Below are 20,886 nucleotides of genomic sequence, written 5' to 3'. Positions count from 1 at the left end.
TCTAACCAGGTTCATAAAGAAAAATAAAGAGATATTGACAATAGAAATAAATACTGATTGACTACATGCAAGAAAGAGATGCCACAGTATAATAATAATAATAATCTTTATTAATGTCACAAGTAGGTTTACATTAACACTGCAATGAAGTTACTGTGAAAATCCCCACTTCGCCACACTCCGGCGTCTGTTCCGGTACACCGAGAGAAAATTTAGAATGTGCACGTCACCTAACTGCATGTGTTTCAAGACTTGTGGGAGGAAACCGGAGCACCCGGAGGAAACCCACACAGACATGGGGAAAATGTGCAGACTCCGCACAGACCGTGACCCAAGCTGGGAATCGAATCCAGGTCCCTGGTGCTATGAAGCAAAAACAACAGTGCTAACCACTGTGCTACGCCTTCCATTTATTAACTATCCCTAATTGAGAAAGTAGTGTTGAGCCACTTCTTGAACCGCTACAGTCCATGGGCGGGATTCTATGTTTGCTGACGTCAAAATCACGAAACGCGATTGGGCGGAGAATAGCTTCCGAAGCCGAAATTGGGGTAGGTGAGCAGCCCGGGATGGTGGCGGAACTGGGATGGTGGCGGATGAGTGAAAATATAAAAACTGGGACACACATTTGACATTAATGCTGACATTCATCTCGCAATTACTAACCAGTGGAAAATCGGTAACAGGAAATTTGTATAATTCCACACTGGGTTCCATTTTCCTCACTGCCCATTTAACACCCAAGATACTTCCATCTATTGATGTTCTATCGCTGAGAATTAGCCCAGTTTTTCTCGAAGCACCTTTGCGGAATATTTACGATAGGCAATCAGCTTCCCGCATAGTAAAGTACACCCCTGGAAGACAGCAAAATCTGGAGTGGCTACAGTGATAAACTGGCCACAACTGTTGGAAAGGCAATGAAAACAATTTTGTCAAATGTTAAATCAGAGGTTGGTGGTTCATCAAGGCATCTAACCCTAAGCCACACATTCAAAGATTTTGTGGTTGATGTACGAGTGCCTACAATCCAGTAAAGACAAATTTGTCTGTTTAATCCCCAAGGGACATGGACCACACAAAGGACATACTCCAGGCCAAGTGTAACTGCCTTGGAGTTACTCAGGGCTTGATGAAGTTCAAAGACATCTTCACAGAAGCAAAGGTAACAGGAAGCAATATCCTGCAATAATAAACTGTAAAACAATAGGCTGTGCATTTAATTTCCCTCATTTCATGGCACATCACCTGAAATTTACCAATTGCTCTGCAGGTGTTTCCACCGCATTCTTTACAACTCCTCTACTTTGCAATGCCGCATTAAAGGGTCAGTCTGGATTATGTGATCAAGACTTGATGTTCAGCTCAACCCCCACCCTCCTGGCTCTGATGTGAGAATGTTACCATAAAACCAAATCAACGGGTTTGTTTGAAAATACTCGGTCGGTGAGGAGAGCTTTTTATGTCTGGGAAAGCAAAGGGGCATCTGGAAAGGGCAGGATGTATTTAGCAGTGGATTTGCATTTCAATTTAGCTGAAGGTGTTCCTTATGAGCTGTGCCTACAGCTGTCTGGTGGTTGGCACAATTCATAGGAACAAAGGAATAGGAGTAGGCCATTCAGCCCCTTGAGCCTGACCTACCATTCAATGAGATCATGGCTGATCTGTGACCTAACTCCACATACCTGCCTTTGGTCATATCCCTTAATATCTTTGCTTAACAAAAATATATCTGTCTCAGATACATTTACAACTGATTAACAACTGATCTATCTTCAACTGTCATTTGTGGGAGACAGTTCCAAACCTCTACCACCCTTTCAGTGAAGAAATCCTCCACACCAGTCTAGCCCTAATTTTTTGACTATGCCCGCTAGTTTTAGAATCTCTAACCGGAGGAAATAATTTATCTTTATCCAATTCAGTTATTGCCTCCTGAGGCAAGTGAAAGCATTACCAAATGGTGGTGATAAAGTGGTTGCAGATGGGTCTTTTGGTAAGGAAATACCAGCGGGTAGGCATTGGAGACTGCCTCTGGTGTTAGAAAATCCTTGCCTCATTACAGTGGTCACCACTCCTACTCCTTTTAATGTATTTTATTATAAACATGTATCAAAACAGGTTACAGCAAATAAACACCCCGGGAGACATACTTCCCAACAATCAACTATACAATCTGTACAGATTTCTCCCCATTTTCACCCACCCACCGCAACGAACAGCTCCTCAAACGCGGTCACAAACATCCCCCATCTTTTCTTAAACCCCTGTTGAGCCCCTTAACTCATACTTTATCTTCTCTAACCGCAGGAAGCACTACTCCTAACTACTATATTGGATAGGATTTGTTTATTGTCATGTATACTGAGGTACAGTGAAAAGTATTATTCTGCGAGCAGCCCAAACAGATCATTTAGTACATGAAAAGGTAAGAAAATACATAATAGGGCAACACAAGTTACACAATGTAAATACATAGACACCGGCATCAGGTGAAGCATACAGGAGTGTAGTATTAATCAGGTCAGTCCATAAGATGGTCGTGTAGGAGTCTGGTAACAGCAGGGAAGAAGCTGTTTTTGAATCTGTTCATGCATGTTCTCAGACTTTTGTATCTCCTGCCCGACAAAAGAAGTTGGAAGTGTGAGTAAGCTGGATTGGAGGGGTTTTTGATTCTGCTACCCGCTTTCCCCAGGCAGCATGAGGTGTAGATGGAGTCAATGGATGTGAGGCAGGTTTGTGTGATGGACTGGGCTGTATTCACGACTCTCTGAAGTTTCTTGTGGTCTTGGGCCGAGCAGTTGCCAAACCAGGCAGTGATGCAGCCCGATAGGATGCTTTCTATGGTGCATCTGGAAAAGTTGGTAAGAGTTAATGTGGACATGCTGAATTTCCTTAGGTTTCCTGAGGAAGTAAAGGCGCTGTTGTGCTTTCTTGGTCGTCGCGTCGACGTGGGTGGACCAGGTCAGATTTATAGTGATGTGCACAGCTAGGAATTGGAAGCTATCAACCATCTTCACCTCGGCCCCATTGATGCTGATAGGGGTGTGCACTGTACTTTGCTTCCTGAAGTCAATGGCCAGGCTCTTTAGTTTTGTTGGCATTGAGGGATAGATTCTTGTCGTTACACCACTTCACTAGGTTCTCTATCTCCCTCCTGCATTCGGACTCGTCGTTGTTTGAGATCCGACCCACTATGGATGTGTCATCAGCAAACTTAAGAGATGGAATTGGAACCAAATTTTGCCACGCAGTCGTGTGTGTACAGGGTGCATAGTAGGGGGCTAAGTATGCAGCCTTGCGGGGCCCCGGTATTGTGGACTATCGTGGAGGAGGGGTTGTTATTTATTCTTACTGATTGTCATCTGTGGGTCAGAAAGTTGAGGATCCAGTTGCAGAGTGAGGAGCCAAGTCCTAGGTTTTGGAGCTTTGATATGAGCTTAGCTGAGATTATGGTGTTGAAGGCGGAGCTGTAGTCAATAAATAGGAGCCTGACGTAGGATTCCTTGTTGTTGATATGTTCTAGGGATGAGTGTAGGGCCAGCGAGACGGCGTCTGCTGTGGACCGGTTGTGGTGGTATGCGAATTGCAGGGGATCTAAACATCCTGGGAGTATGGAGTTGATGTGCTTCATGATCAACCTCTCGAAGCACTTCATTACAATTGATGTCAGGGCCATCGGATGGTAGTCATTGAGTAACGTTGCCTGGTTCTTCTCCAGGTTGAGTCGGGACAGGTTGAAGATGTCCGCGAACTCATCTGCCAGCTGGCCCGCGCAGGCTCTGACTGCACGACCAGGAACCCCGTCCGGACCTGTCGCCTTCCAAGGTTCACTTTCAGGAAGGCCGATCTGACTTCGGAAGCTGTGACGATGGGTATGGGTACGTCCAGTGCTGCTGGGGCACTCGACACACCCATACCCACTTGATGGTTTCCTACTCAAACTTAGCGTAGAACGCATGGAGTTCATCGGGGGGGGGTTGCGCTGCTGATGGAGATACTGCTCGGCTTCACTTTGTAGCTCGTTATGTTGTTCAGGCCTTGCCACAACCAACGAGAGTCTGTAACGTTAGTCTGTGACTCTAGCTTGGTCTGATATTCTCTCTTGGCATCTCGGATGGCTTTGCGGAGGTCGTTCCTAGATTTCTTGTATAGGTTAGGGTCGCCTGACTTTAATGCCTTAGACCTGACTCCAGTAGGGAGTCAATCTCCTGATTAAGCCATGGGTTCTGGTTGGGGAACGTACGTACTGCTTTCTTTGGCACACAGTCGTCCATACATTTGCTGATGAAGCCTGTGATGGTGGTGGCATACTCATTTAGGTTGGTCGCTGAGTTCTTAAATATGGACCAGTGCACTGTCTCCAAGCAGTCACTTAGGAGCTCTACTGTTTCCTACTGTTTCCTCGGTCCAGCACTGCAGACCTTCTTATCCGGTTTCTCCTGCTTAAGTTTCTGCTTGTATGCCAGGAGAAGGAGCGTCGTCTTATGGTCTAATTTTGCAAAGTGCGATCGGGGGATGGAACGGTAGGCGCCCTTGATTTTTGTGTAGCAGTGGTCAAGAGTGCTGTCGGGCCTGGTGAGTCAGGAGATATATTGGTGGAATTTTGACAGTACACTCTTGAGGTTGGCCTTGTTGAAGTCCCCGGTCACGATGAACAAGGTGTCTGGGTGTTCTGTTTCATTGTTGTTTAGAACTGTCCAGCGCTTTCTTCGCTCCTGCCTGGGGTGGGATGTAGACCGCTGTGATGGCTAAAGTAAACTCACATGGAAGGTAGTATGAGCGGCACTTCACGGTCAGGTATTTCAGGGCCTGGGAGCAGTAGGTTGCCAGGATCGCCACATCAAAGCACCAGGAGGAGTTGATAAGGAGGCAAACCCCTCCATCTTTTGCTTTGCCTGATGTCGCGGTGCGGACCGCCCGATGAATTGAGAAGCCTTCAGGCTGTTGTCACCACTCCTCCTCATTGTCCTCTTCCTCTTTGGTTGATCTCAAGAAATTTAAAACATGAAATTTTAAACGTTTTACTCCCTACCAGATATGAAATCTTAGTTAAAGGGATCCAACAGTAGCATCTTTATGAAAGGTCAACTGGAGGTCACCTTCAGCTTTCAATCACTCTCCTCCCTGCAGCAGGTTGCTTCACAGAGACACCATTTCCCTTTGGGCATGAGAATCAAGGAATGGAGACTCATAGCAAACTCTGACCAACAATCATCATTTCTAAATGGCAACCCAAGAATGCAATTGCTATTTGTCATTAGTATAGGGCAAGGGAAATTTGAACTTTTAGCATTTTGGGGCCCCCACTTCAAAGTGTACCTAATTGTCCAAAAAGCATCTTGGGATGTTCTGAGGTCGTGGAGGGTGCTATAGAAATATAAATCTCTCTTTTTTTTCCTTCCGATCAATGCAGGGACTATGAGCTGGATTCTCCATCGGCGGGATCCTCTGTTTTTCCGGCAGCGCCCTCATGCCCGTGGGTATCCCGATGGCTTGGGGATGCCCACAATGGGAAGCCCCATTGGCCGGCCGCCAGGATGGAGAATCCCACTGCCGGCGGGGGTGCGCCACACCAGAAAATGGGTTCGATGGGATGGAAGATCCCGTCCATTGTATTTGAGGCACATAGCTGCCACCCATTATTTGCACATCATGCAAATTAATTTGCTACAGTGGTGGAGCCAAATATTTCATTGAATCATAACACAATAAAATTCACCAAGAGGCATATGGTTCACGTAAACAGTTACCTGCATTTGTTGGCAAGTCTGTGTGGGAAGTGTGAGTCAGGCAGTCTATAACCTTCTGTTATTCTTCCTATTGCCAGGCCATAAAACTTTAAAGGGAAGCTTAAGACCAAGTGCAGCTGTTTTATTTTATACAATATTCCTCAGGAAACTTGTCAGGAATTTCCTCCTTTTTCAAAATATTCTGAGCGTGTTTTCACAATACTTTTGCAAATGGGACGCACAATTTATGGTTTTTCTGTTTTTAATTTTCTCCACTGCTGCCATTAAGAATCCTCTGGTTCTGATCCAAAGAACTTCAGCGTAAAGTTTCAGTGATTTACACAATGTCCTCGCGCACTTCTTGGCATGATTACCAATATTTGAACGTTTGACTATAAATTCTCACTGCACCGCGCCAGATAATTTGCTTTCCATTGAGCCAAAAATGTCTCAAGTGCCTGTTTCCCATTCCAACCCCCCAACCCCACTCTTCCCTTTCTCTCCCCCCCCCCCCCCCCTTTCCCCTGACCCCACCACCTCCAACATAGAACTTCTGCAAGGCATTTATATCACAGTGTGGCAATTGCTTGTTATAGCGGGGCAATTTTGAACTAACCGGCCTTCAGGGTCAGGGACTACACTGGTGTTACCCATCTAATTTTACCCTCCATTGAATTTATTGTAAAGTATGGGGAAAGGTGCAAAAATCAGCACTGTGCCCAATCTCATTAGCTTCTTAATTAGGGTTGGTGAGGTTACAATTACCCTCTTATTAGAGTTTTCAAATAAATAGCTAATTTGATACATGGAGTGGCATTGCATTGATTATTTACTACTACAGAGACTTTGACTAATGATCCAGAGATATGTGGTCAAGACCCACCCCGGCAGCTGAAGAATTTAAATTCAGTTAATTAAATAAATCTGATAATTTTTTTAAGGAAAGTTATTATCAGTTATGGTGACCTTGAAACTGCTAGACTGTCATATACTGTAATCAGGTACACAAGGCAGGAATAAAAATAAAAATGTTTTTGTGTTGGCAAGCTGTAACTAGCGGAGTGCTGCAATGTCATATATAACCGTAAAGTGCATTTGTTGCTCGAACTAAAAGTTTTTATGATACCTCCTTTCAGTCTCTGTCGTCGGGTGCAGGGACTCCTCGCCGAGAGGAAGTTGCCAGAATCCAATGTTTGTGTCCAGTTTTTAAAATATTGTGCTCTTCGAGAGTTTAGTCAGGCTTTTGTCCACTGAGGACATGGGATGAACTTTTCTGGCTACAGTCTGGTGAAGCCGTGTCTGATTGACACAAATTCTGAGGTACCTGTTCAGTTTTGGGACTGGGACCACAATGCGATCAGTTGTGTGACTGGGAGATGATGCCCATGTTTGTCATGTCATCCATTGCTTCCGAAAGAGGCTGGAGACTTTTCACAGAGCGAAAAGGCACACGGGTTTAGCATCCTCTCTCAGTGTGATCCTGTACACGTTTTTCAGACCCAGTCCTGTGAAGAGTTTCAGGAACACACTTTTGTATCTAAAGGCAGGACCTTGTTAGTTTGACCTTGTCAACTTTTTGTCGGAGTTTCAGTTCAATACAGGCGTTGGAGCCTAAAAGTGAGCACAACTGGTTGTAAATGATGAGTGGTGTCTGTTGGATTGTTTTGTCCTTATACCTCAGTCTTGTGTGGAGGGTGCCTTTCCCCAGAAGTTGCAAATCCTCCTGCTGCATACAAGGGTGTTGTAGGTGGCATCAGCCATTGGGTCACCAACCATGTTTCTTTGTCCAACAAGACTGTCCTTCTGGCTCCTGTATCTAATTTAAATTTTCTAGATGGCCAATCACAGAAATGCCCGCTGTCCAAAATGGGAAAGCAGGATTCTCGACCTTACCCAATAAGCATGGCTGTGTGTCTTCTGGGTTTGCAGCCCAACCTCGTGGATCATCTTAGGGATTTCTATGTGTTTCAGGGTTCTTGCACTGCACAGTTTTCCACAGTGTCCAATCCTGTTGCATTGGGAAAATTGGGCTACACTTGCAGGATATTAATGTCAACTGCGAGGGCACTTTGCTCCACAGTGGTGGTATGATCTCTGGTCTGTCTGGTCTCAGTATTGCCTTCCCTCGCTCAGAGTGCCCCTGTGTTTTTGTTGTCAAACCATCTGGACCGAGAACCCAGATAGGGGAGGTAAAACGTGAGTGGGAAGATGAGCTGGGTAAGGAAATAAAGGTGGTTCTATGGGAGGATGCTCTGAGCAGGGTCAACACGTCCTCATCATGTGCCAGGCTTAGCCTGATACAATTTAGGTGGTTCACCGGGCACACATGACCGAGGCCCGGATGAGCAGGTTTTTTGAAGGGGTGGAGGAAAAGTGTGTGAGGTGTGCGGGAGGGCCCGCAAACCATGTCCACATGTCTTGGGCATGTCTGAATCTTAGGGGAGTCTGACAGGGATTTCCCGATGTCATGTCCACGGTGCTAAAAGTGAAGGTGGCGCTGGGTCCAGAGGTGGCGATCTTTGGAGTGTCGGAAGACCCGGGAGTCCAGGGGCCGAGAAAGGCTGACATTTTGGCCTTTGCCTCCTTGGTAACCCGGAGACGGATCTTATTAGCGTGGAGGGACTCAGAGTCCCTGAAATTGGGTGTATGGGTTACCGACATGGCCGACATGGGTTTCTCAGGCTTGAGAAAATCAGGTTTGTCCCAAGAGGGTCAACATTAGGGTTCGTCCCGAGGTGGCAGCCATTTATCGACTTCTTTGGGGAAAATTAAACAGTTAGCGGGGGGGGGGGCAGGGTTAGGGAACGAGGGGGGATGGGGGAGATGGTTTAGTTCAGGCGAGATCAGCGAGAGGAGGAAGAGGGACTGGGGAATTGTGTGTATAAGCCATGTTGGCTGGGTATGGTTGTTGGTTGGGGAGGGGTGTTACTTACTGAGTTATGTTTACATATGTATTTGTTGTTATAAAATCATAAATGCCCTAAGAAAATGTTTTTTAAAAAAACTATCTGGACTGAGGGTTGGCCTTTGCATCATATTTCATTCTCACCCCTTAAGATTGACCTGTGCTGCACATGGACTACTGGATTGGATTGGATTTGTTTATTGTCACGTGTACCGAGGTACAGTGAAAAGTATTTTTCTGTGAGCAGCTCAACAGATCATTAAGTACATGGGAAGAAAAGAGAATAAAAGAAAATACATAATAGTGCAACACAGGTACACAATGTAACTACATAAGCACCGGCATCGGATGAAGCATACAGAGTGTAGTGTTAATGAGGTCAGTTCATAAGAGGGTCATTTAGGAGTCTGGTAACAGCGGGGAAGAAGCTGTTTTTGAGTCTGTTCATGCGTGTTCTCAAACTTCTGTATCTCCTGCCCAATGGAAGAAATTGGAAGGGTGAGTAAGCCGGGTGGGAGGGGTCTTTGATTATGCTGCCCGCTTTCCCCAGGCAACGGGAGGTGTAAATGGAGTCAATGGATGGGAGGCAGGTTCGTGTGATGGACTGGGTGGTGTTCACAACCCTCTGAAGTTTCTTGCGGTCCTGGGCCGAGCAGTTGCCATACAAGGCTGTAATGCAGCCAGATAGGATGCTTTCTATGGTGCATCTGTAAAAGTTGGTAAGGGTTAATGTGGACATGCCGAATTTCCTTATGTTCCTGAGGAAGTATAGGCGCTGTTGTGCCTTCTTGGTGGTAGCATCGACGTGGGTGGACAAGGACAGATTTTTGGAGGTGTGCACCCCTAGGATTTTGAAACTGCTAACCATCTCCACCTCGGACCCATTGATGCTGACAGGGGTGTGCACTGTACTTTGCTTCCTGAAGTCAATGACCAGCTCTTTAGTTTTGCTGGCATTGAGGGAGAGATTGTTGTCACTACACCACTCCACTAGGTTCTCTATCTCCCTCCTGTATTCTGACTCGTCGTTATTCGAGATCCGGCCCACTACTGACGATCTGGATTGCCTTTTCCAGTGTTAGATCTTCCTTTAACCAAAGAGAAAATGCTGGAAAATCTCAGCGGGTCTGGCAGCAATTGTAGGGAGAGAAAAGAGCTAACGTTTCGAGTCCAGATGACCCTTTGTCAATCTTCCTTTGTTTGCAAGTCTTCCGAAGTTTTATTTAAACCTGAAGTGATGCTATATCTTAGTGGTCTCCAACTTTTTTTTTTAATAGACATTTTATTGAGGTATTTTTGGTCTAGTAACAACAACAAAATAAACAATATACATAAAACCATAAACATAGTGCAAAAGCCATTACCTTTCGTACATGTCCCACCCTTATTAACCCTACTCTAATCTAAACTACTCCCCCCCCCCCACCCCAGTCTGCTGATGATTAATTTTCTGCAAAGAAGTCGACGAACGGTTGCCACCTCCAGCTGAACCCTAACAGTGACCCTCTCAAGGCGAACTTGATTTTCTCCAAACAGAGGAAGCTAACCATGTCCGATAGACAGGTCCCTCCATGCTACTAGTATCCGTCTCCGGGCTACCAGGGAAGCAAAGGCCAGAACGTTTGCCTCTTTCTCCTCCTGGATTTCGGGGTCTTCTGACACCCCGAAAATCGCCACCTCTGGACTCAGCTCCACCCTTGTTTTTAACACCTTGGACATGATGTCCGCACATCCCTGCCAAAATTCCCTAAGCTTTGGACATGTCCAAAACATGTGGACATGGTTCGCCAGTCCTCCTGCGTGCACAGTTTGCGCATCTGTACTCCACCCCAAAGAATCTGCTCATCCGGGCCACTGTCATGTGACCCCGGTGAACAACCTTAAATTGTATCAGGCTGAGCCTGGCACATGTTGCGGATGCGTTGACTTTACTCAACGCGTCTGCCCAGAGACCATCCTCTCAGCTCCTCCTCCCACTTGCGCTTCAGCTCCTCGGTCTGCGCCTCCGCCGACCCCATAAGCTCCTTATAAATGTCCGAGACGCTCCCTTCTCCTACCCACCCTCTGGAAACTACCCTGTCCTGAATCCCCCTTAGCAGTAGGAGCGGGAAGGTTGACACCTGTTTACGAAGGAAGTCCCGAACCTGCAGATACCTGAATTAGTTTCCCATCGCCAGCCCAAACCTTTCCTCCAACGCCTCATACTCAGAAAGCTCCCCTCTATGAACATATCCCCCATCCTCTCAATCCCTGCTCTCCGTCATACCCGGAAACCCCCCATCCATACTCCCCGTGGCAAACCGCTAATTATCACAGGTTGGGGCCCAGACCGATGCTCCCACTGCTCCCACATGCCTCCTCCATTGGCCCCAAACTCTCAGGGCCACCACCACCATTGGACTGGTGGAGTACCGTGCCGGCGGGAATGGCAGAGGTGCAGTTACCAACGCCCCCAGACTGGTGCCCTTACATACGCACCCATGCCGACCCCTCCCCCACCACCCACTTCCTGATCATGGCTATATTCGCCACCCAGTAATAGTTGCTAAAATTTGGCAGCGCCAGCCCGCCCTCTCCCCGACTCCGCTCAAGCATTACCTTCCTTACTCGCGGGGTCTTGCCCGCCCAGGCGAAGCCCGTGATTACTCTGTTGGCCCGCTTAAAAAAGGACCGCGGAATAAAGATGGGGAGACACTAAAATACAAATAGGAATCTCGGGAGGACCGTCATCTTCACCGTCTGCACCCTTCCAGCCAGAGACAACGGAAGGGTGTCCCATCTCTGATAATCGTCCTTCATTTGGTCCACTGGCCGGGCCAGATTCAATTTATCCAGCCGGTCCCATTCCCGCGCCACTTGGATGCCTAGGTACCTAAAGCTTCCCTCTAATAACCTAAACGGCAGCTCTCCCAGTCGCCTCTCCTGTCCCCTCGCCTGGACCACTCACTCTCACTCTTTCCCATATTAAGCTTATACCCCTGAAACCGGCCAAATTCCCCTAGAATCCTTATGATTTCCTCCATCCCCTCAATTGGGTCCGAAACGTACAGAAGCAGGTCAACTGCATAGAGCGAAATCCTGTGCTTCATCCACCCCCACAGACCAGTCCTCTCCAGCCCCTCAAGGCTCTCACAGCAATTGCCAACGGCTCTATAGCCAGCGCAAACAACAGTGGGGAGAGGGGGCATCCCTGTCTCGTCCCCTGGTGCAGTCTAAAATAGTCTGATGTTGTCCTATTCGTCTGTACACTTGCCACAGGAGCCTGATACAGTAACCTGACCCAGTCAAAAAATCCGAATCTGAACCGTCCCAGTATCTCCCACAGATAATCCCATTCTACCCGATCAAGAGCCTTTTCTGCATCCATTGTGATCACTACCTCCACCTCCCCACCTTCCGGGGGCATCATGATCACATTTAACAGCCTTCTTACATTGGCCACCAACTGCCTGCCCTTAACAAACCCCTGGAGGACAAGATTTTGGCCAGCAACTTGGGATCTCCATTCAACAGGGAGATCGGCCTGTGGGAGCCACACAGCTCCGGGTTCTTGGCCCGCTTAAGAATCAGCGAAATCATTGCCTGTGACATCGTCGGGGGCAGCACCCCCCTTTCCTTTGCCTCACTGAACATCCTCAACAACACCGGTCCCGAGAGTCTCCAACATTTTTAAGCACAAAGATCACTCTTTGACTCTAAATGCAGCACAAGATCGACTCTTAAAAATTAAATTTTACTAAAACCCTCAAAAATGTATGCTATGCATAACACTCACCTATTCCTAGTGTGCCACCTGTGCTCGCACACTATCTGTGAGAGCTGTGAAGTCAGGGTCGCGGGTTGAGATGAACAGTCTCATACAATCCATTAGGTGGGCATTCGTCTGAATCACGCTGTTTAAAGGGAGATTTTCTTGAAATTTTGCATGCTTCGCCTTGTGATGCCATTCCAAATTTCTTATTTACCTAAGGCTACACTCTATTGACAAATAGACAAATGATCTTACCTATGACATTCATAAAAATAAATTTGTTTTCCCATTCCTGGTTGAATGGTAGGATTTTGGAGTTCCTGGCTCCTCACTCATTTTGCCTTCAGCCAGTTTATTCCAAGTTTTGGTGCCTGCGAGAATCATGTTGCCCGAGTCTTGTAGGTTTTATGGTGTATTTCAGCAAGTAGTGAGCTGATTTGCTTGTCATTACCAGAAATTCTAAAGCTTGTGCAATTTGGCCCAGTTCAGCAGTGAAGCACGAGACGAGAGTAGAGAGTAATCGAAAAAAACGGGTGACCCCTGGGTGGCAGAGGTCGTCGTGCAGGATCCGGAGTCGGTCCACTTGTGCGCTGGCACATGTACCTCGGGATAGGGCATCGGGGGGCTTGTTGAGCTTACCGGGGCGATACAAGATCTCGTAATTGTAGGTGGAGAGCTCGATCCTCCACCTCAAGATCTCCCTTTGGAAGACCGAGACCCTGTTAGTGATGCCGAAGGGAACCCTAAGGAAATTGTAAAGGCGGCAGTGTGGTGAATCACAATCTAGCAATTCACACTGTTATATTGTATGTGTTGTGTTATCGGTATACGAGCAGTTGCGCGGCTCTGCCCATAGGGGGAGATGAGGAGTTTGCACTGCACTCCACCCTTGGCTCCGCCCATGATTCCACCCATGGCTCCTCCCACTAACCAGAAGTATAAAGCTTTGCAGTCATGAGCCTGCCTGCCAGTTCATCTTGTCGCAGGCAGGCTCTGTTGTAAGACTATTAAAACCACAGTTCACTTCCAACCACGTGTCTTGTGAATTGATGGTCATATCAATTTAATAGTCTTAGGAAACTAGAAGAAAACAACGATGGAATCAGCCCTCAAACCTGATCGACTAGAACTCGACCCGCAGGCTGCAGAGGCAAGAGAAATCTTTCAACACTGGCTCAGATGTTTCAAGGCCTACCTGGCTGAATCAAGTACTCCAGAAACTACAGAGGAGCAGAAACTCAGTCTACTACACGCAAGGGTGAGCCACCGTATATCTACTCAACTTAATAGTACCAACTCATATACGGGGGCCCTAGCCATGCTAGATCGAATGTACGTGAGGCCCATCAATGAGGTCAATGCGCGCCATATTTTTACAACCCTCCACCAGCGCCCCGCGGAGTCGTTGGAAGAATTCCTGCGGGAATTAAAGACTTTAGCCCGGGACTGTAATTACCAAGCTGTATCAGCCGAACAGCACATGGAGCTTGCCGTCAGAGATGTATACGTGGCAGGGCTCAGGTCGAACTATGTGCGCCAGCGGTTGCTCGAAAAAGGGGCCCAGAATTTAGAGGACACGGTAGAATTGGCTACCACCATGGAGGTCTCGTTCCTCAGCCTCACCTCGTTCCCCGCGGACCAATTGACCCCATCCTGGGCCCCCGACCAGCGACTGCCCCAGGCCTGTGCCGCGCGGCCACCCACCCATCACGCAGCCCCAGTGTGCCATTTTTGCGGACAGCCCCAGCACCCACGGCAGTACTGCCCGGCCCGCAACGCAACCTACAGCAACTGCGGTCGCAAAGGACACTATGCCCGGGTCTGCCTGGCAAAGCAAGCCCCCTCTCCTCACTCTCCCGCAGCCCAGAGCACTCGTTTTCAAAATGCACAGGCCCGCAGGCCCCGAAATGCTGCGGCCTGCACTCCGACTCCGCCCCCAAATGACACATGCGACTCATGGGGGCCGCCATCTTGGCAACCCCCCTCCACGCGGCCGGCCACGTACGACTCATGGGGGCCGCCATCTTGGGCACCATCTTCCTCGCCGCCCGCCACGTGTGATCCACCGGGGTGGCCATCTTGGGATCCTTCCTCTTCCAACTCAGAAAATCGCCTCGAAGACTACGAACTCAGAGGGCAGTCATCACGGGGCCACTCCAGCACAGCTGATCGAGCCGCCGACTACCTGCAACTCAGCGCGGTCACGTTGGACCAGTCGCGTCCAAAGCACCTCCGCAACTCAATGATGACCGTTATAATCAACGGGTACAGGACACCATGCCTCTTCGACTCCGGGAGCACCGAGAGCTTCGTACACCCAGATCTGGTAAGACGCTGTTCGCTCCCTATTTTCCCTGCACGGCAAACTATCTCCCTCGCTTCGGGCTCACACTCCGTTCACCTCCAAGGGCGCACCGTCGCGACCCTAACGATCCAGGGCACTAGCTACGCTAACTTCCAGCTGTACGTGCTCCCTGAACTCTGCGCCCCACTCCTACTGGGATTCAACTTCCAGTGCAACCTCAAAAGCCTCACACTCTGCTTCGGCGGGCACTGGCCCCCACTCACTATCTGCAGCCTCACTACGCTAAAACTCGACCCCCCCTCCACTCTTTGCCAATCTCACGCTGGACTGCAAACCCGTAGCCACTCACAGCAGGCGATACAGCCTGCAGGACAGGGTGTTTATCAGAACCGAGGTCCATAGGCTTCTACGTGAGGGGATCATAGAGGCCAGGAACAGTCCCTGTAGAGCTCAGGTGGTGGTCGTCAAGACCGGGGACAAATTCCAAATGGTTGTGGACTATAGCCAGACCATTAATCGGTTCACGCTCCTTGACGCATATCCCCTCCCCAGGATTGCAGACATGGTGAATCAGATCGCCCATTATAAAGTCTTCTCCACGGTGGATCTGTAGTCTGCATACCACCAGCTCCTAATCCGCCCGGAGGACCGCCACTACACGGCGTTCGAGGCCGACGGCCGCTTCTTCCACTTCCTCCGGGTTCCCTTTGGCGTCACGAATGGGGTCTCGATGTTCCAATGAGCAATGGACCGAATGGTGGACCAGTACGGGCTGCGGGCCATGTTTCCGTACCTGGATAACGTCACCATCTGCGTCCACGATCAGCAGGACCACGACGCTAACCTCCATCAATTTCTCCAGACTGCCCAGAAACTCAACCTCACGTACAAAACGGAGAAATGCGTTTTCCGCACGACCAGGCTAGCCATCCTCGGCTATGTCGTGGAAAACGGAGTCCTGGGCCCCGACCCGGACTCTTACAACTCCCTCTCCCTCATTGTCCCAGGGCCCTCAAAAGGTGCCTGGGGCTTTTCTCATATTATGCCCAGTGGGTCCCTCAGTATGCAGACAAAACCCGCCCACTATTTAAGGCCACACTCTTTCCTCTATCAGATGAGGCTCGCCAGGCCTTCACCTGCATCAAGGAGGACATCGCCAAAGCGGCCATGCGGGCGGTGGATGAATCCGTCCCTTTTCAGGTAGAGAGCGATGCCTCAGAGGTAGCTCTCGCAGCCACACTAAATCAGGCAGGGAGACCAGTCGTCTTTTTCTCCCGAACCCTCTCCGCTTCGGAACTTCGACACTCCTCGGTCGAAAAGGAAGCACAAGCCATCGTGGAAGCTATAGTCACTGGAGGCACTACCTCGCAGGTAGGAGGTTCATCCTCATCACTGACCAAAGATCGGTTGCCTTTATGTTTGACAACTCACAAAGGGACAAAATTAAAAACGATAAGATCCTACGGTGGAGGATCGAACTCTCCACCTACAAGTACGATATCATGTACCGACCAGGGAAGCTCAACGAGCCCCCAGATGCCCTGTCCCGCGGCATGTGCACCAGCGCGCAAGACGACCGCCTGAAAGCTATCCACAATGACCTCTGCCACCCGGGGGTCACCCGGCTCGCCCACTACGTCAAGGCCCGAAATCTGCCTTTCTCCACCGAGGAGGTAAAAGCCATCACCAGGGATTGCCCGATCTGCGCGGATTACAAACTGCACTTCTATAGACCAGGGCCCACCTGGTAAAGGCCTCCCGGATCTTTGAACGCCTCGCAATCGATTTCAAAGGGCCACTCCCCTCAACCAATCGGAATGTGTACTTTCTAAACGTAATAGACGAGTTCTCCCGCTTCCCCTTTGCTATCCCGTGCCCCGATATGACCTCCCACACAGTCATTAGGGCCCTGCACAGCATCTTCACCCTGTTTGGTTTCCCCAGCTATGTCCACAGCGACCGGGGTTCGTCCTTTATGAGCGACGAGCTGCGTCAGTACCTGCTCGACAAGGGCATTGCCTCGAGCAGGACTACCAGCTACAACCCCAGGGGGAACGGGCAGGTGGAGAGGGAGAACGCGATGGTCTGGAAGACCGTCCTACTGACCCTCCGGTCCAGGAAGCTCCCGACCTCACATTGGCAGGAGGTCCTCCCCGACGCGCTCCACGCTATTAGGTCCCTCCTATGTACAGCCACCAACCAGACCTCTCACGAGCGGCTATTTGTTTTTTCCAGGTGCACTACCACGGGGGTTTCGCTCCCAGCATGGTTGAAGACACCAGGCCCAGTTCTCCTCCGGAAGCACGTCCGGACCCACAAAACTAATCCACTCGTGGAGAGAGTGCTCCTACTCCACTCGAACCCTCAATATGCCTTTATTGAATAACCTGACGGCCATCAGGACACTGTTTCTCTCCGGGACCTGGCGCCTGCAGGTTCCAGCTCCGACACTACTACCGCTGAGGTGCCCCTAACACTACACCCCACCCAACCCCCTGCGCCCGGCGCCCCCATGCCTGCAGGTTCACTACCCGTGCTCCGCGCCCCAGCGCCTGTGGTTTTCCGGCGCTCCCTGTCACCAGTCGAACCAGTCGGGTACGAAGTTCAGACCGAATCACCGCCGGAGTTCGCCATGCTACCCTCGCTGACCGCCACCACCCGGCAACCAGAAGAGGCTGCAACCCTGTCTCTGAGGACGACTCGACCACCGGACCGACTCAATTTGTAGACCCATCACCCCCGCCGGACTTGATTTTCTTACAGGGGGTGAATGTGGTGAATCACAATCTAGTAATTCACACTGTGTTATATTGTATGTGTTGTGTTATTGTAAGCTCGGTATACGAGCAGTTGCACGGCTCTGCCCATATGGGGAGATGAGGAGTTTGTACTGGGCTCCGCCCATGGTTCCGCCCATGGCTCCTCCCACTAACCGGAAGTATAAAGCTTTGCAGTCGTGAGCCTGCCTGCCAGTTCATCTCGTCGCAGGCAGGCTCTGTTGTAAGACTATTAAAACCACTGTTCACTTCCAACCATGTGTCTTGTGAACTGATGGTCACATCAGGCAGTCCACTTCAAACGCAGTGTACGGGCGGTCCGCCTTGCGAATGGGGAGCTGGTGGTAGGCAGATTTCAGGTCCACTGTTGAGAAGACCCGGTACTGTGCAATCTGATTGACCATATCAGAAATGCGTGGGAGGGGGAATCGAGCTGCGCATACCGATTGATGGTCTGACTGTAGTCGACGACCATCCTGTTTTTCTCCCGGGTTTTATCAACTACCACTTGAGCTCTCCAGGGGCTGTTGCTGACCTCGATAATACCTTCCTGTTGCAGCCTCTGGACCTCAGACCTGATGAATGTCCTGTCCTGGTCTGCTCCTGGTGGCGACGGGTTTGCAATCCGGGGTGAGGTTCGCAAACAGGGAAAGCGGGTCGACCTTAAGGGTCGTGAGGCCGCAGACAGTATTTTAGGGTTAGGCTCTGGAGGTTGCACTGGAAGTTCAGGCAGAGTAGTAAGGCAGCGCAGAGATTGGGGAGGACGTAGAGCCGGAAGCCGCTGAACTCTACGCCTGGATGGTGAGGGTGGCGGTGCAGTACCCCCGGATTGCCACGGAGTGGGATCCGGAGGCCCGGGAGATTTTCTGGTTAATGGGGTGTACCGTGAGGGAGCAGCGCCTTACCCTATCGGGATAGATGAAGCTCTCAGTGCTCCCGGAGTCCAGAAAGCATGATGTCTCGTGCCCATCGACCTTCACTGTCGTCGACGCGGTCGCGAGGTTGGGCAGTCGGGACTGGTCGATTATGATGGAGGCGAGACCCGGCTGGTCGGCGGCGGTTGCAGGCGATGAGCGGCCAGATGAGGTGCCCCACGAGCAGGGGTCCTGAAGCGAGGAAGATGGCGGCGCCCACAGGGTGTATGTGGCGGGCGGCGTTAAAGATGGCGGCACCCACGGGCTGCACGTGTCCTGAGGGAGGCAAGATGTTGGCGCCCATGGGCTGCACGTGTTGTGAGGCGAGCAAAATGGCGGCACCCACGGTCCGCAAGTGGTCTGAGGCGAGGAAGATGGTGACACCCACGGGTCGCATGTGGGGGGTGCAGGGACAATAGCAGCGATCGAGCGGGCCTGGCACACAACAGCGAAATGGCCTTTCTTCCCGCAGGCCTTGCCGAGCGCGCTCCGCGCTGGACAGCGCTGCCGGGAGTGTTTTGTCTGTCCGCAGGTGGGGCACTTGGGTCCCCGGAGTTGGGTGGCTGCCGCGCGGCGCAGGCCTGGGATTGGCTGGAGGCAGCCGCTGGTGGGGTTCACGATGGGGTGGTCGCTGGCGGGGTCCACGATGCCCAGGAGGGGTGGACTGTGCGGCTGGGGGCATATGCCTGAACATTGCAGGAGGCGACCGTGAATGAGTTCGCTAGCTTCTTGGTCGCTGCAAGGTCGAGGGTCGCCCCTTCTAAGAGGCGCTGGCGGATGTAAGTTTTTAAAAAATAAATTTAGAGTACCCAATTAATTTTTTCCAATTAAGGGGCAATTTAGTGCGGCCAATCCACCTACTCTGCACATCTTTGGGTTGTGGGGGCGAAACCCACGCAAACACGGGGAGAATGTGCAAACTCCACACAGACAGTGACCCAGAGCTGGGATCGAACCTGGGACCTCGGCGCCGTGAGGCAACAGGGCTAACCCACTGTGCCACCGTGCTGCCCTGGCGGATGTAAGTTGACCCTATGCCAGTAACGAACGCATCTCTAATTAGAAGTTCAGAATGTTCAACGGCCGGAATGGCCTGGCAATTGCAGTCCCTCACCAGGGCGTGCAGGGCACACCAGAAATCTTCCACAGACTCACCGGGGAGTTGATGCCTCGTGGACAGGAGGTGCCTGGCGTAGATTTTGTTGGCCTGCTGAGCGTAGTTGTCCTTCAGTAGCGCCATGGCCTCAGCGTAGGTAGGTGCGTCCCGGATGAGGGGAAAGATATCGGAGCTCAGCCGCGTGGAGATATCTGTCCAGCCAACCAACTCTGGGGACCCAAGTGCTCCTTCTGTGGAGAAAAAGATATCTGGAGCTTCTGTGCCTCAGTGGGTGGTTCTGTCGCAGATCCGATGTAGGCTTCGAAGCAAGCTAGCCAATGTGCAAAGGCCGACTTGGTGTTGTCTGCTTGATGCGGAAATCCATCATTGCAAAATCTCTGCTTCATAAATTGATGCACTATCAATTACGACGAGACGAGAGTAGAGTGTAATCGAGGCTTTATTAAGCAGAGATGTGTGGCCTCCCGCAGCTGCTGTCAAAATGGCTGCAGCTCGGAGAACCCACATATTTACATTCCACCTACTGGGCGGAGCCAGCAGGCAGGGATCTACCCCCGTACCTGTAGTACAGGAGCCTTACCGTAATACACCTTATATGCAATATATACAATACAACAGTGGTGACTACCACAAGCAGGCAATAAAATGATTTGCTCATCATTATTAGGCTCCAGAGTCACGACCATCTTTTACGTGGTTTTGGCAGGCAATGAGCTGGTTCGCTCGCCATTTCGAGAATCCTAAGTTTTGCACAATTCAGCAGGCAATAACAATGTGCTGTGGGTGAGACTCAATAGCTGTGCTACTTGCTTGAGTGAGTCAGTGTTATCTAATTTGAATTTCTTCAGTATTTCTGTTATATTTAATTATCAAGTTATTTCTGGTAGGAATATATAGAGCTGGACACGTATGATACAGTATTTCAATTTGTATATTGTTTTTTTCCTGGTAAGAAATGCAATAAGGAACCTAACTCCAGCTTTAACATTGATTTCTTTGGGAACCCACGATTCACTTAATGTTGCCATTTTCAGGTCCCTAACCACAACTTTAAATGAGGACTGTGATGGTGGCACTGGCAGGAAGGTTAACACATAAGTAAAGCCACTACTGCGCCGTACAGCAATAGAGTCCCAACCTGGGACTACCAGCATTGTCGGTCGCAGTTAGGGCTAGCATTTAAAGGCCTCAGTTAACAAGTCCCAGCTGGGCAGGCCTCTGCCTGCTACCAGGGAAACTTGCACTCCAGGAAGCCCACAGGGATATCAATTATCTATTTGCCGTGATCCTCATGGGAGTTATCACATCCCTCCAACTCCAAGTCCGAATGTTCTCCGTCACTCTCATGATGATGGGACCTCCTTTGCCTCTTCACATGTGTCTAC

General features: G+C 50.1%; 1 long non-coding RNA gene across 1 annotated transcript in view; it reads left to right on the top strand.

Moving 5' to 3' along the window:
• The first annotated feature begins 1,307 nt into the window (after nucleotides 1-1,307).
• Nucleotides 1,308-20,886, top strand: part of LOC119964150 — a 42,190-nt gene continuing 22,611 nt past the window's right edge. The window contains exon 1 of the long non-coding RNA XR_005460261.1: nucleotides 1,308-1,391. This is a non-coding gene — a long non-coding RNA (uncharacterized LOC119964150). The remainder of the gene's footprint in view (nucleotides 1,392-20,886) is intronic.

This window comes from Scyliorhinus canicula, chromosome 4 (genome assembly GCF_902713615.1).
Source record: "Scyliorhinus canicula chromosome 4, sScyCan1.1, whole genome shotgun sequence".
Taxonomy (NCBI): Eukaryota; Metazoa; Chordata; class Chondrichthyes; order Carcharhiniformes; family Scyliorhinidae; genus Scyliorhinus; species Scyliorhinus canicula.
This window is presented reverse-complemented; position numbering and strand designations above follow the sequence as displayed.